The sequence below is a fragment of the Anabrus simplex genome, chromosome X (genome assembly GCF_040414725.1).
Source record: "Anabrus simplex isolate iqAnaSimp1 chromosome X, ASM4041472v1, whole genome shotgun sequence".
In the NCBI taxonomy this organism is placed as follows: domain Eukaryota; kingdom Metazoa; phylum Arthropoda; class Insecta; order Orthoptera; family Tettigoniidae; genus Anabrus; species Anabrus simplex.
This window is the reverse complement of record NC_090279.1, coordinates 73,968,858-73,984,817: the sequence shown is the minus strand read 5'-3', so window position 1 is coordinate 73,984,817 and position 15,960 is coordinate 73,968,858.

The following is a 15,960-nucleotide window of genomic DNA, read 5'->3' as shown; positions in this document are numbered from 1 at the left end:
CAATTAGTGATGAGATTACCTTACATTACTGGAGAGGCACATCGCCCTGAGCTATATAATTAGTGATAAGGCTAACTTCTGTTTGGGTAGGGACACATGGTCTTGAGCTAACCACTTAGTGATGCCGTTTCCTTCCACTTGTAGAGTGTCGAGTGTCACATGGCCCTGAGCTGATCACTTTGTGCCACTCCTCCATGGTCTTCATATTTATAGACTTGATTGGGGTGAAAATAACGAATTGATTATTCTGATCGTCTGCTATCTACGACGGATGTATGCAGAAATATGAATTACAAAATTCCATTCAGGCTAGAATTAACTGATGGACTCCCCTCTTGTTGGTACTCATAGAATTTCTCTTTATATTCAAACTGTCACTCCTGATTAATACAGCTAATCCTGAAATTTTGATTTTGTTGAGTTATATATATTTTTCTTTATGATGCATTTATAGGAGTCACTTATGCACAAAATCGAGAAGCGTTCGGTCATTCGAACATTACTATATTTTGTGACAATAAGTCTTTTTAGATATTGGACATAGGCTTAAGGGGAGAGAATTACAACATACTCAGTTGAATGATAGGATGTGTTCGGTCATTCGTACATTACTGTATTTTGTGACAATAAGTCTTTTTAGATATTGGACATAGGCTTAAGGGGAGAGAATTACAACATACTCAGTTGAATGATAGGATGTGTAAAATATCCATTGTAACCCATTTTTATAACAGAAAATTCATCAATCTGCTTCTTGTTATTCTGCTTCTTTAGTGTTAGTCCTGCCTGGTGGCAGGGTCCGGTGTTGTGATGCTTTCCCTCCAGTTCGGTTTCGGGCCATGTATATATGTAGTTTCACAGCTTCCAGGTCGTTGTGCACTTTATCTGTCCTATGCTGTCTTGTTCGTCGCTTGCACCTCTTTTCACCGACTTTCTGTGTATACGCTGACTTTCCCAATATATCGTCCTCTGCACGCAACACATGCCCAGACCAGCGCACATGCCATTCCTCAAATGCCAAAACGTTTTCTAATACTCCAGAACCTCGATAATTCGAAATCGGTTAATTCAAAGTCCCGCCTAATTCAAAGCATGTCCCTTTCCCAGAAACATGAGGTGCGGTTTTGCATGTTATTTAAACTCTTAATTCGAAATACGGAAAATTCGTAATTCGAAGAACAGTGTCGTTCCCCATTACCGAAATTCAGACTTTTAATTCAAAACTGCCTCAACATTTACAAACGTTAGTATTTTTCAGATTATTTTAAATTCAAAATTTATCCCGGTCATGATAGAATGCGTCTTCCTGTATCTGCTGGAGTAGCTTTCCATACGTTCACTCACTTCGGTGTGTTCACAGTGTGCTTCATATTAGCTAAGTTTGAGTAAAATCGTAATTCTTTTGTATTCAGCGTTTTAAGGAACGCTACAATATCACGTAGCAGGCAGTGTGCGGAAAAGTAGAATCCGCGAACACTGGCGGTGCTAACAGTTGGCGAAAAAGCGTGCGTATAAGCAGTTCATACGCACCGAACAATATTGTAAATGCCAATGAAACTGCATTTTTTAATGCCGAGCTCAAATGGACTTGGTTTTAAAGGAGAGGGTGCAAGCCGGGAAATCGTACAAGTGTGGGGGTCATTGTACTGTGTTGCAACGCGCTTGTAGCGACAGACTTTCTTTCCTGGTCATAGCAAAGTTCGGTAAGCTACGATGTTTTGAGGGCGTCGGGTACTTCCCGTGCTAGTAAAAGGCATCAAAAATGCAAACAGTACAGTAAACCTAAAAATAAAACATTTGCACAATGGAGCCAGCATAATAAGTCCTCTTCTTTGAATCGTGTGTGTTTTTCCTTTGTTTTGTAAGGTTATGTTTGCCAGTGATTTATCCAAGTGCATTATTTGAATAACCTAAATGCACCTTTTTGGATACTTTTTGGAAATAGCTTCTTCCGTGGCATATGAAAGTTTTAAACTGTGAATCAAAATGATTGCATGCCTTAATGGGTCTGAGAATACTTTGTGACGCGGCAATTACTGGAAGAATTTCAAGAGAGATGCCATAGCGGGAAGTCGTAAAAGGATAGCGTCACTGTACTGTGTTGTAAATTTGTCATGCAGACTAAAGCGAGAAAATTTCTCCCGTCGTCATAAAAAAGTTCGATAAGCCACGGTGTTTTAAGGACATCGGGTACGTACTTTCCTTGCAAGTACAGAAAATCTAAAATGCATACAGCACAGTAATTCAATGAATAGAGGACAGGGGAGCTAGCATAGATTTCTTCTCGTCTTTGAATGATACTATTTTTCCTTTCATTGCATGAGGTTATGTTTGTCAGTGAGTTGTCCAAGAGCGTTATTTGAATACTGTTGGATTCATTTTAGAAATAATTATTTCAATGGGATTTGAAACGTTCAAACTGTGTATCAAAGTGAGTTGCATGCAGTAACAGGTCTTAGGAATACTTGGTGTCGCGGCAAGGGTTGGCATATCTAAACTATGACTTGGTGGTTAATTCGAAATCGCATAATTTGAAGTCCGATTTTTTCATCCCAACGGCTTCGAACTAACGAGGTTTTACTGTAACATCATTTGAAATGTGATCCATTCTTGTTATGTCAGCCTTCCTCTTAAGCATCTTCGTTTCCATGATGCTTAGTTGGCGTTGTACCTATTTACCTGGCCACAAATTGTTTGCCGTAGAAGAGGACAGGACGGATAAGTTCAGTAGATCTTAGATTTTAGATGGTCCTTCATTCGCCGTCGCAAGGGCACCCGTTGTCATTCTTCACTTCAGTCAGGCTTTGTATATCCTTAAGTTGACTTCATCAGTAAGTCGGCCATCATCAGAGATTGTGGAGCCAAGATACTTAAATGTCTCTGCTCGTGCTATATCTTCACCGTCAACATGCATGGTTCCAACTTCTCAACGATGTAATGTCGTATTCTGTCTTCTTTTTATTGAGGCGCAGGACATATTGCGCTGGTCGATTGTTCCAGTCTTCTGCTTGACGCTGGAGATCAAGCTTGTTCCTTGCAGCCAAAATGGCATTATTTTCGTAGAGAAATATCCATGGTATCAGACTGCGCAGGTCTGATATAATGGAGTCAATCACAAGAATGAACAGCAAAGGTGGTAAGGCAGGGCCTTGGTGGAATCTTACAGTTATGCAGAATTCATTAGACGTTCCTGCGGCAGCTGGAAATAACTCCCTGTTTCTTCGTAGAGCAGTTATACCCTCTCAACAAGGTGCTCTGGAATGCCCATGTTCTTGTAGCGCTGACTGATTAGGTTATGAGGTACCCGATGGAAGGCCATTTCAGGGTCCAGAAAGTCGTGATGAAGCCTCTTATTCTTTTCACAGCGTCTCTCAAGTAACAGCCCAGCAGCGTGGGTTGCTCCTATTACGCCACAATTTTACACAAATCCAGCTTGGCTTGTTGTATGTTTGGCTAAATTGCTAACTCTTTTGTCGAAGATTTGTTCGAAATCTGCCATTGCGTGGCTCAGAAGTATGATCGGGTGGTAATTAGAAAAATCGGCAGGGCTTTCCTTACTTTGAATGGCTACTCCGTCGCCAGTCTGTAGGATTTTTGACCTTCTTTGATGATCTGCTTGAAAAGCTTCCTTTAACCACACTGCTGCTTCCCCCATTTAGAGAAACAAAACTCTGCCGTAGATAATCGGGACAGAGGGCTTTCCCTGAATTCATTTCTTTCAGCGGTGACGTCATATTCCTATATTGGCCCTTCAACAGCGGAGGTGATGGGGATTGGTAAATATGGAAATTCCAGGATTGAAATTTTGTCAAAATAATTCAGCCAGTGTACTCGCGCTTACCGCCAGTCGAATAGCAAATCGTCTATTTCCTCACTGATGCCGTAAAAACGTTGGACTTCTTCCATTTTGCGATGCCTCAGTTTGACTAGCTGTTAAATATTCCGCTCGATTTCGTGCATGTCAAGTTTCTCATGTAGTCCTGCTTACCGGTTTGCTTTTGTTACAGCAACAATCTCCTTCATTTTACTTGTGGCTGCTTTGCAGGCATTCCAACAAGCAAGGGACTCTTCAACTGTGCTGCACACTTAACATCGTCATTCCGAAGCCACGTGTCATAGTTAATCCTTCGTTGTCGTCTACCAGGAATAGAGAGTGCGGCGTCTTTCAGTTTAGTCAGGCTCATTTCATCTGCGGTGATTTGTGGCATTGTAACTTTTGCAACAACGATGGCCTCCTTCTTTAGGCACCACCATTTGATCCCATTTGGTCCACTTCCAGCGAAGTATAGGGCTGTTGGTAACGTTATCCACAGCTTGCAGGTGACAGGTAGAGGTTGCATCACATTGGTTTCGTAAGGAACAACTGTTGTCTCTAGAGCATCCTTGAGATTCCTTCGTCTGACGAGGATGTAGTCCATGTGAGTTGGATGGGAGCCACTGTAGTACGCGACTAGACGAATATACGATTTTTGAACCGTGTGTTTGCGATTATCATGTTCTGCATAACCGGGAATTTTTGGCCATCGTTGTTCCTCTGTCCATATCTATTTGCGCCATGGACGGTGTGTTCTTCTTTCCTCGGTCCGACATGTCTATTCATTTCACCAGCAACGATAAGATAGTCAGCGGTCTTCTTGTTAGGCAGTGTTCAGAAGGCATCTTTGGTTTCCGCGCTCTGGCCAGTTTTGGAGCGTTCCACTGAAAAATTAGCATTTCCTTCTCTCCCCAATGTAGACGAGTTACATCAAGCGATTGTCATACTTTTGCACCTCGTAGACTGAAACGTCAAATTTTGCTGATATAACAATGCCAACACCATTATTTTTTCTTTGGCTTCCGTTGTACATCCGTTAGTAATCGCACCCCATTTCGCATGACATTTCACCACTCAATATTTTTCCTGCACCTCACAGATGCCTATATGCCTTTTCTCAAGTGCTGTGGGTAATTTGCTACTTCACCCAGGTATAGTTCAGTGATGCGATACAGAATGGGGGTACTCGCTTGCTTAGCCATCACAGCCCGTGTGACGGTAACCCTTGCATACTTTTCATGCTGACTGGGCACTGCCAACGTGCATCCCTTCAAGAGGACGCCCTAACCATCGTTCTGATTCTATGAGACATTTCTGAATCATGTATCAATATTATTTTACGACTGGCTTGCCTTGAAGCATTTTAGAGCTCTTGACAGCAGGTAGTTACACCACTCCGGACATGGGTTACAGAGGCTTTTGTAGCCGCACCTCTAGAGAAGAAACACTACGCTCCTTTCTGCATTAACTTCCAAAAAGGCAACTTTTTTGTGCCAACTGCTTCGTATCGAACGTCTCGGTGTCCGCCAAAGTTACCATTGAGGACTTTGTGCGTGTTTGGTCCGCGAGAGCTATTATATTTCTCTGAAGTCTGCCGGCAGGCCATTGGGGAACCCGTAACCGTCACCTAGGACGCGCCACGTGTTTCAGCAATGTAGCTTGAGACAATATTAAATAATGTGAGCCTCCCCATTATAACCATTTTGATCTGGCCCTGCGGCCTAGAATAATTTGTGTCAAACGGCTTACGCCAGTATACCTTTTTTTAAAGTTACTGTAGTCAGCGGGCCATTGTCTGGTCTTGTGATTGGTTGCGCATTACTGCGCATGCGCCCGCCGGTCGACTACCAGGCAAAACTGGCCTGCTTCCAGCCGGCCGACGCGACACTCAGTTCGCTTGAAGCAGCCATGTTGTGCTGGTGTGTATTTGTGTCCGGCGTCATGGAGTGTTGGAGTACCAAGAAACCACCGTAAATTGTATGTTAACGGGGATTTGCCCCAGATGAACTAATTGGAGACCTCCTGCCATTCTCTCTGAGCGTTTTTTGGATTTATTTTTCGTCTGGATACTTCACAACGAGGTCTGGATCCCGGTGGCTTGACTGTATTTCTTCGTCAACAATGTCAGGTTAAAAATTCTTCTCATTTCTTCATCACCAAAGGTACGTACCAGTGTTTGATACACTTTAAACGTCGTCCTGAAGAGGATTTTGATATTTTCGAAGATTTCTGGAAAAATAATAATAATAATAATAATAATAATAAATATTTGGACTTCGCCGTTAAATTTATTCCTATTTGCGTGTGTGGTATCGAAAATCTGGAAAACTGTTTCGGCAACTAATCACAGTAATGTGGAAGGTTCACCATGAACGAAATTGGAATTATTAATTTAAAATTTTACTGATCTACTTTGGCATTTTAAATTGTAACTTTCTTTGTAAACCAAGGTACAGTCTCCAAGGTACCGAACCTTACCTCTTTCGGCTTTCTGTTTGATTTCCTGTGTTTTGTTTTCTAATTCGTTTGGTATGTTTTCTCCCCCCCCCCCCTTCTGGGGTTTGGGTGAATTTTATCATTTTCTCTGGCCTGTTTTTCCTCCGTGTTTTAGGAGGCCTTGCTTGTTTCTGGTGGTGACCTTGGCGTCGGTTCGTGTGTGGATTGTTGGCGGGTTAAGAGTTGTCTGGCGTGTTGAGCCTGTGTGGATCTTGAATTATATATATTTCGGGGTTGTGTGTATCGTTTACTGTTTAAATTAATTTATTTATTTTCTCCTCCTTAAATGTTGTGTTACCATTTCCTTGCCCCGCGTGAGGAGGTATTTTTACGTAAAATTCTGTTTGCCTTGGAAACTGTCCTTGGTGTAAACTGAACGTTTTCAAATCTGGTAATTATTAGAAACGACCGCGTTGAAGATCCAGTTTATTGAATAATTGTTAACTTAGTTTTTTTATTAAATAACTATCCGTGATCGATCACATTTTATTTCAAGTTGTACTTATGTAAGAGAGTCTATTGGTTTTCCGTTGTTTTCTGATTACATTTTATTTGGTACGGAGGTCACCCCTTTCCTTCTTTGTTGTTTTCATAAAGCTCCCCATTTATTATCTGTTAAAGAATATTTATTTTTCATTAATTGTTATTTAGTAATGAATTAATTTTCTTTAAAACCCCACCTGGGTATATTCTAATTTATTTTACTTATTGTTAATTTCCTTTTCCATTTTTCAACCTTATGTTGATTTTATTTACATTTTGCCATTATGTTTTAAAAATAAACTTAGGCTTTATCATCTTAATAACTTGGTTTGTTACTTACTATTTGCCCTTCCATTAAGTTTTTTAAACTTCATGTAAATGCTGGTTTTCATTCGCCACGTTCGGTGGAGCACTGCCTCTGATTAACTTCCACGGCCTTTTAGTCGTCTTCCTCCGCTGTTTCCGGTAAGTTATTTCTATGACTTCTTGTTTTTAAATTGTGCTTGAACTTTGGTGTTTTTCTTCTTGTGCCCATCTTCTTCCTCGTGTTCGCTATTACTCCCATTTTGGGGCGGACACGCTAACAACCTTCTCACCAGGGTCTCTCTCTCTCTCTCTCTCTCTCTCTCTCTCTCTCTGCGTCCTTTTTTTCTCTCTCTCTTTTTCTCTCTCTCTGGTGGATAAGGTTTTTCACCTCATCACCCCTAGGTGGTATCGGGGTCCTAGAGGGTGGTGAGCGGTGAGAGTGGTATCAGAGCGGTGGTTGTTTGTTGTTCCACTGTTGTTGCTCTGCTGCCTAATCTCTGTTGTTTCTGCCTTGTGCAGCCTAACTTTCCTCCCCTCCTACCCTTGCTTGGTGCAGTGCTGTGGCGAATGTTGGTGGATGGAAACCAAAAATTGAAAAACTAAAAGTGTTATTGTCAATAACTATTGTAAAAGGGAGTGCAAGGATCTTGTGTAATTTTTTGATTATTTTGTTCCATGTTTGCTACCATGGCGCGTGCCGTTACGAACCCCTCCTTCCTGCGTCGTGCCGAATTGGAGTACGAGTTATCCATTCGTGGCCTTGAACCTGCCCGTACTGTTGCTGAGTGCGCTGCCTTGCTATCAGCCAACTCCCAGGTCCCCATTAATGTATTTTCTATTGACAGGAGTCGAGTGGGTGAGTACCTTAACCTGATCTGTGACAATCTTAACGAAATTAATATTATTCGCGAAGAGTTTATTGAATTGCCTCCGTCTAAAGCCCAAGTAAACCGGCTGAGGGCCAGAGCTGACCACTACTCGGGCCGAATTCTGGATTTATTATCTATTAAGCCTGATTCTGTTTTTGTGTCAGAATGTGCTAGATTGTTAACGGTTGTTTCTGGCATCACCTCTGATTTAGACTTGCTGTTGATTAACAGAGATATGGAGAATTGTTCTATTTCTACTGCACTTAACCCTTCTGTACCTACCCAGAGTGTCTCTTCCCACCAAATTGTGTCCTCGACCCATGCCCAAGGTCAGTGCTGTGTGACTGCTCCTTTACTGGAAACCTTAGTCTCTAAGCTAAATTCGGCGTCATCGCCTAACTGTTTAAAGGAAGTCTTTCGGGGAGTGAAGTCCTTTTCTGTAAATTCTATCGATGAGTGTATTCGATTCCTTCGGTTTCTGGTGGAGTTAACCGAGACTGGTAATGTGTACTCAGTTGACGATTTGGGGATTTTCCGCGCCCTCTTCCCTCATTGTGAAGGGATTCTAAAGAGAGAAATTTCTGAAGCTATCTCGAAAAATTTATCGATTAGTACCTTTCATGAACTTGTCCTTTCCAAATTTATTCCCTCTCTTGCTCTCCAAAGTCTTGTGCCCCAACACTGTTTTCGGACCCAGTTCCTGCATGAGAACTTGCTAACTTATGTGCTGGATCTGCGATTCTTTTGCAAGGTTTTTAGAATTTCTGTGCCAGAATGTGAAATGGTCTCTAGAATTTTAAAAGGAATATCTCCTGCGTACCGCTCCTATCTTTCCTTAACCCGTTGCCCTACTACCTTTCAAGAATTGGAAGAGGCCTGTTCCTTTGCTGAAGATGTCAAACATGGGGATGCCTCCAGACCTGTGAATTTCCCTCCCCCTACTACTACCAATTGTCCCGTCCTTCCGTCAACACCTAAGGTAGTGAATGCCCGTAAATGTTACAACTGTGGGTCCCGAAATCATCTAAGAAATTCCTGCCCTGACGTTAGACGTGGTCCAGGCGCTTGCTATTCCTGTGGCTCTAGACAGCATGTTAAAAGAAATTGTCCCTTGGTAGACAGAAATGGTACTCAATGACTAGAAAGGGAAAGGGCAAAGTCTGCCAATTCTAAGTTTGCAAACCCTGAATCTCGTAAGAAACCGGTGTGTCCCCCTAGGTGCAATAGTATTTCTGCTCATGCCCCCTCCTCTGGCACGTGCACATTTGTCGAAGTCAACAATGAACCCGTAGATGCCCTTCTTGATACTGGAAGCGCAGTATGCTTGATGAATTATGCCTGGTATTGTCAAAAGAAATCCTCGTGTAAACTTCCGGAAATAAAACCCACTAACTTAAGATGCGTTTCGGCTAATTGTCAGTTCTTAAATATTTTGGGGACTGTGAAGGTCAAGTTGAGGATTGGGAATTTCACTTGGAAGATCAAGTGTTTGGTGACATCCAATTTATCATGTAACATTATTCTGGGTACCAATTTTCTATCTTGGGCTGGTGTCGTTTTGGATCCTCAGTGTCGAAATTTCTTTTTTAAATTTTCTCCTGACCTGAAATTTGAATTGATTAACGTTCCCTTGAAAATGCCTAAAGTTTTGTGTGTGGGTTACCCTGAGTCAGATGAGTCTAGTGACATCGATCGGCTTGACCTGAATCATTTAGGAGATGCCGAAGCACAGCAAGTTCGTGATCTTTGCAGGGAATTTCCCGATGTGTTCACTAGCAAGTTAGGCTTGACCAACGTACTCGAGTATGACATTGAGTTGTCGGACCTGCAGCCTGTTCGATCCCCTCCTTATCGCCTTTCCCCACCTCGTATGTTGGAATTAAAGAAAATCATTGAGCAAATGGAAAGAGACGGAGTGATCAGACCTTCGACTTCCCCGTATGCGTCCCCTGTGTTCTTGGTACCCAAACCTTCTGGTGGTTATCGTGCTGTGATTGACTATAGGTCTCTAAATAGTAAGATTGTACTCCAATCTATTCCCCTACCCGACCTTCATACTTGTTTTGGATGGTTCTCAGGTGCAAAATTTTTCACTGTCCTGGATTTGAACCAGGCTTATTACCAAGTGCCCTTATCGAAGAGATCAATTCCCCTCACTGCCTTCATCACCGACTGGAACTTGTATGAGTTCCTCAGACTCCCGTTCGGGCTCAGCTGTGGAGCAGCTGTGTTGTCAAGGTTGTTAAATTCCATTCTCTCTGACATTAAGTTCAGCTATGTCTTTAATTACCTGGACGATTTATTAATTTATTCGAAGACCTTCGAGGAACATATGGTGCACGTTAGGGAAGTATTGCTACGGTTAAGGAAAGCCGGCCTTACAGTGAAGTTATCAAAGGTAGCTTTCGCCAGACCCAGCATGTCTTTCTTGGGACATGTAGTTTCTTCTGAAGGCGTTTCCATAGATCATTCCAGAACTCAAGCCATTAGGGATTTTCCACCTCCCAAAGATGTCAAGGGCGTTGCTCGATTCATTGGTATGGTCAATTTCTTTAGAAAATTCATCCCTAACTTTGCTGAAGTGGCTGCCCCGTTGAACGACCTTAGGAAAAAGAATGTAAAATTTACTTGGGGTAAAGCCCAGGAGGAAGCTTTTAATTCATTGAAGGTCGCACTGATTAATGCACCTTTGTTAGCTATTCCCGATTTCGAGAAACGTTTCATTGTCCAAACTGATGCCTCTGGGCGTGCTATTGCTGGCGTTCTGTTACAAGAACATGAAGATGGGCGTAGGCCCGTGGCCTACGTATCTAGGGTCCTCAATGATCTGGAGTCTAAGTACTCCATTTATGAACTAGAGTGTCTAGCTGTGCTGTTTGCTCTGGAAAAATTTCGATCATTCATTGAACACGTCAACTTTGATCTGGAAACCGACAATCAGGCTCTTTCTTGGGTGTTGAACCGACCCAAAAGGACCGGTAGGATAACTAGATGGGCATTACGGATCTCATCCTTTAATTTCAATGTTCGCCACATTCGTGGGTCTGAGAACGTCATCGCCGATGGCTTGAGCAGGATGTTTGAAGGTCACCCTTGTGCGGAAGCCAACCCATGTGTCGATGAGCTTGCTGTCAATACGGTGGGAGTTAGCGCCATCCTCACCGATTCCCCATTGCTATATCAAGAAATTGGAGATCATCAAAAAACTGATCCGGATCTGAAAAGGATCATTGATACAATCAGTAGCGGGATCGAAGTGAAACCTTACTCCTTATCTAAGGGTGTTCTCTGTTGTAAGGGTCGCAAGGACCATAATTCCAAAATTGTCGTTCCTAAGGTTCTGGTACCGGTCATTTTCAAGTATTACCACTGTTCACCCCTTGGCGGTCATCTAGGAAATTTCAAAACTCGTTTGAAAATCAGGCAATTCTTTGTTTGGAAGAAAATGGATAGTGATATCAGGAACATGGTCAAATCTTGTAAATCTTGCGCCATCAGCAAACCTAATTTGAATAACCGAGTGGGATTATTGTCTTCATCACAAGCTTCGCGCCCCATGGAACGACTGTTCATAGATTTCGTAGGACCCCTCCCCCGATCTTACTTGGGAAACACCCACATTTTTGTCTGTATAGATGCCTTCTCCCGGTTCTGTTGGATCTTTCCCACCAGGTCCACTAATTCACGTGCCTCTATCTCCTGTCTAAATTCCATCTTTGCATCATTTGGCCCACCTAAGTTCTTAGTGTCTGACAACGCTAGTTCTTTCACCAGTAACTCCTTCAAAAGGTATCTGTTTGAGTTGGGCATTTCACATGTCACCACTATTCCATACTATCCAAATCCTTCTTATGCAGAGAGGTTGAATCGGAACTTAAAATCTGCGTTGATAGCGTATCATCATGACAACCAGTCCAAATGGGACTCCTGTCTGCATTGGTTGGCCCATGCTTTCAATTCCGCTACTCATGAGTCCCATGGTAAGACGCCTATGTCTTTAATGTTTGGCTATACTCCGTACTCCCCTATGTCTAACCTGCTATGTATTGAGGATCTTCTCCCAGACCTATCTAGGCCTAATGATGTTCAAAAGATCTGGAACGAAGCAAAAAGGAATCTAGCTGTGTCATACGAAAAGGTCAAAAAGCAGTACGATAAAGGTAGGAAACCGTCAAAATTCAATGTTGGTGATCTCGTGTATGTTAAGTGCTACCCAATGAGTAAGGCTGTGAATAAGTTTTCGGCAAAACTTGCCCCTAGGTACCAAGGCCCGTGCACGGTATTGGAGTTCTTGTCTCCCGTTTCTATTTTAGTAAGCGACCCTGTAGCAAAGCGTATTAGGCGCGTTCATGTTTCTCAAATTAAACCTGGTTGATCTGGTAAATTGTACCGCATCTTCCGCTGGATGGATGCACCTTTGGTAACTGACCTGTATCGTTAGTGAATTTAGCACGCATACTGTGGGATGGCGAGCGAGTCAATCTGGTCCTTTCTGTGCCTCGTGTTGGTAACTCTAATTTAGTACTTCTCGTATATTACTGTTTCTAGGTGTGGATTCTTGTAGTTAGAAATTGTCTTTCCGTAATTGTCTTGTGACGGTGGTATTAATACCTTGGAATTGATATCCTCGTTATCTAACCTTATGCTTATGTAGTGCGCAAACGAAGTTCCATTGGGGAAATCTGATGACATCTAACTTAAATTGTGCTTTGTTGTCCCTCTGTTTTCTCTAGGCTTTTAGTATGTAATTTCAAAGTTTTGTTTCTTCTGTGGCTCCGCATAGGATTCCTTCCGCTGAACCCTTCGATCATCTTGTGACTTAATCATTGCTGAGCTATGGTGTGCCTGAGATGGAATGTAAGGGAGTGTGTCTGGTGCCTGAGTGTTTACCATTTTGTCATCCTTTCATTGTGTGCGCGTGTCTGTAGATGTGTGGTGCTTAGTCATGATTGGGTTGCTATTTGTGCCATTTTAGCATTGTACGATTTCTGATTGTGGTGTGTTTCGATCATTTGGTGTCGGATAAGTTCCCTGCTTGCCTTCTGCATGGACTCCGTGTCTTAAAGGTGTTTCTGTTCCGGATACTGATGTTTGTATTCTTCCATGATTGAGAGATCTGACACTCCTACTTTTGGGCACCCTTCGCGGCTGTTCTAAAAGTGGTTTTCTATGCGTGAACCCTCTATATTATTTTTCCTGTAATGGGTTTTTGGGCTGAATTTATCTTCCTAACCTTTTGGTTTTGTGGTTATGTAGAAAATCTGTCTCCGATTTTTCCTGTGGGCGTTCGGTTGGTGCGCTCCTGCCAGCATTATGGTTGTATCTCCTGTGTTGTAACTTGGTAATGTTGTTGTGAGTTGTTTGGATCCTTTTGAAAAGTGGACCGTTAGTAACGTTGTGTAATTTTCCTTATCTACCGGTTGGCGTGTGGAGTTTTCGGTGGTACTGTCGGACTTCCTTCCTGAGGATATTTCTCCTTTTGTGCTTCAGTGGGATGGACCTAGTCCTTAATCTGTACCTGGTTTGCTGTTGTAATTTCTGCTTGGTATTGTGCTGTTGGGTTGTAGTCTGTGAGCACGCGTTGAGGATAGTTATCCTTTACCTCTCTATTAATAACCCGTGCTGCTAGCTTGTCATTATTTAGGTAATCGTGTTTTGGATTACGTTGTTTGGCTGTCAAGACACCTTGGTTGGGATGTGATTTGTCCTTTAATTTACCTCTGTGTCACGGTAGATTTGGCTGTTGGTTTGGTATCCACTACTCCGAAGAAGCACACCTTCGGGTGGGCAATTCTTAGTTATCTCTTGGCTCTGGGATTTTCGACTTGTTCTTCCTCACGCTGAATTAGGTTTGTGGTTACTATTCTGTGCCACGTTGCCTCGTGCATTTAGTTTCGGTGGTTGTACCTTGATGTGGCCGTTGTGGATGACTGACTGATCGCGATTTTTCCATCTGGTAACCTATAGGAGTCTCCTGATTGCCCATCGAGGCTACTGTTACCTGTCTTACCTATCTGTAACTCGTGTAGGTTCTGCGTCCCTTCTCCTTGATGGTTTTCCGTTGGTTTGTTCAAAATTAGGTTTCTATGCTTGAGTCCTTACCTGTGTTTGTGGGTGATCCTGGATAAGTTGCCGATCCCAGTGTGGTTTGTATTTTGCTCAACCCCTCGTTCTTTACCCTTGGACTGATTGACGAGTTCGCCACTCTGTGGTTGTGTGTGTGTCACTCCAATATCTAAAAGTGTAATTTGATAGGTCATTCATGTGTCCTCTTAGTTTAGCGTCTGGTATTCTAAACCATATGTTCCAAGGACGTCTATTCTTTGGAGTGGTCCTGTACCTTTACTTATATATTTTTCTCGTGGGTGATTTGTGCTTGAGTAATATTACTGATTTCCCTTCCGTTATGTTCTTGATCCTTAGGGATATCTGTCTTTGTCCTAGTTGGTATTATGTGTTGGATTGTACCCTATGTTTCTATGTGTTCTTGTTCATTGTTTCTCTACGTGTCATGGCTAAGTGTCCTTCGTGGCTGTGTAACATGGTATATTTTATGTAGTTTCCCTTTGATTTCTTAATTGTTGTTGAATGGGCCCTCCTCTTCCTTCGGTACTATATTGGACCAAGTGGAAAGCTCTGGGCTTCAGCTAGTTTGTTGGTAACTAGCCTATGTAAAGTTAATTGGCGGATCTGTGGATCCTGTAACTGAAAACTCACCTACTTTAATTTCCTGATTCGCTTTTTGTTCCTCCCTCTTCTTGTGGTTTTGCCCCCATTCGGGTCTTCCAGTGCGTTTCATTTCCCCTGTAGTCTCCCTTTGCAACACAAGATCATGCGTTTCCTTAATTTCAAAGGAGACTTGTAAAGGTATTCATGCATTAAAAATTAATTTACCACCGTGCTTGAGAAAATAACCTGAATGCGTGGACTTATAAACACGTGGTTTTGGATTAATTTTGGTCAGTATATCTGTGATTAGTGTGAGAGTTGCCAAACCTCAAGGTGAACTGCGTCATGTGTCATAAACTATATCATTGTGTGATGCATAGAAAACATGTGTATTAGGTGAACCTGAAACCTTGGTGAACTCTGGTCATTGTACTCTCTATTTGATGACAAACATTACTCTGGTGATTTTCCGGGTGCTCGGTTAACATTTCTGGACACTGATGTTGATCGCACCCGCCAATTATTTCTAAAAACTATGTGATATGGAACTGTGTCTTGGACTATTAACCTGGTCATGTGAACTCCTAACTAAAATTAGTTAATCTTGGTGGTCGTTTTCTGTTGGACAACTTCGCCCAAATTTAGTATATGTGTGACCACCACATCATTGATGGCATATGCATGTGATTTTGTCGTCGATTCGGGGCGGGAGGGCTGAGACAATATTAAATAATGTGAGCCTCCCCATTATAACCATTTTGATCTGGCCCTGCGGGCTAGAATAATTTGTGTCAAACGGCTTACGCCAGTATACCTTTTTTTAAAGTTACTGTAGTCAGCGGGCCATTGTCTGGTCTTGTGATTGGTTGCGCATTACTGCGCATGCGCCCGCCGGTCGACTACCAGGCAAAACTGGCCTGCTTCCAGCCGGCCGACGCGACACTCAGTTCGCTTGAAGCAGCCATGTTGTGCTGGTGTGTATTTGTGTCCGGCGTCATGGAGTGTTGGAGTACCAAGAAACCACCGTAAATTGTATGTTAACGGGGATTTGCCCCAGATGAACTAATTGGAGACCTCCTGCCATTCTCTCTGAGCGTTTTTTGGATTTATTTTTCGTCTGGATACTTCACAACGAGGTCTGGATCCCGGTGGCTTGACTGTATTTCTTCGTCAACAATGTCAGGTTAAAAATTCTTCTCATTTCTTCATCACCAAAGGTACGTACCAGTGTTTGATACACTTTAAACGTCGTCCTGAAGAGGATTTTGATATTTTCGAAGATTTCTGGAAAAATAATAATAATAATAATAATAATAATAAATA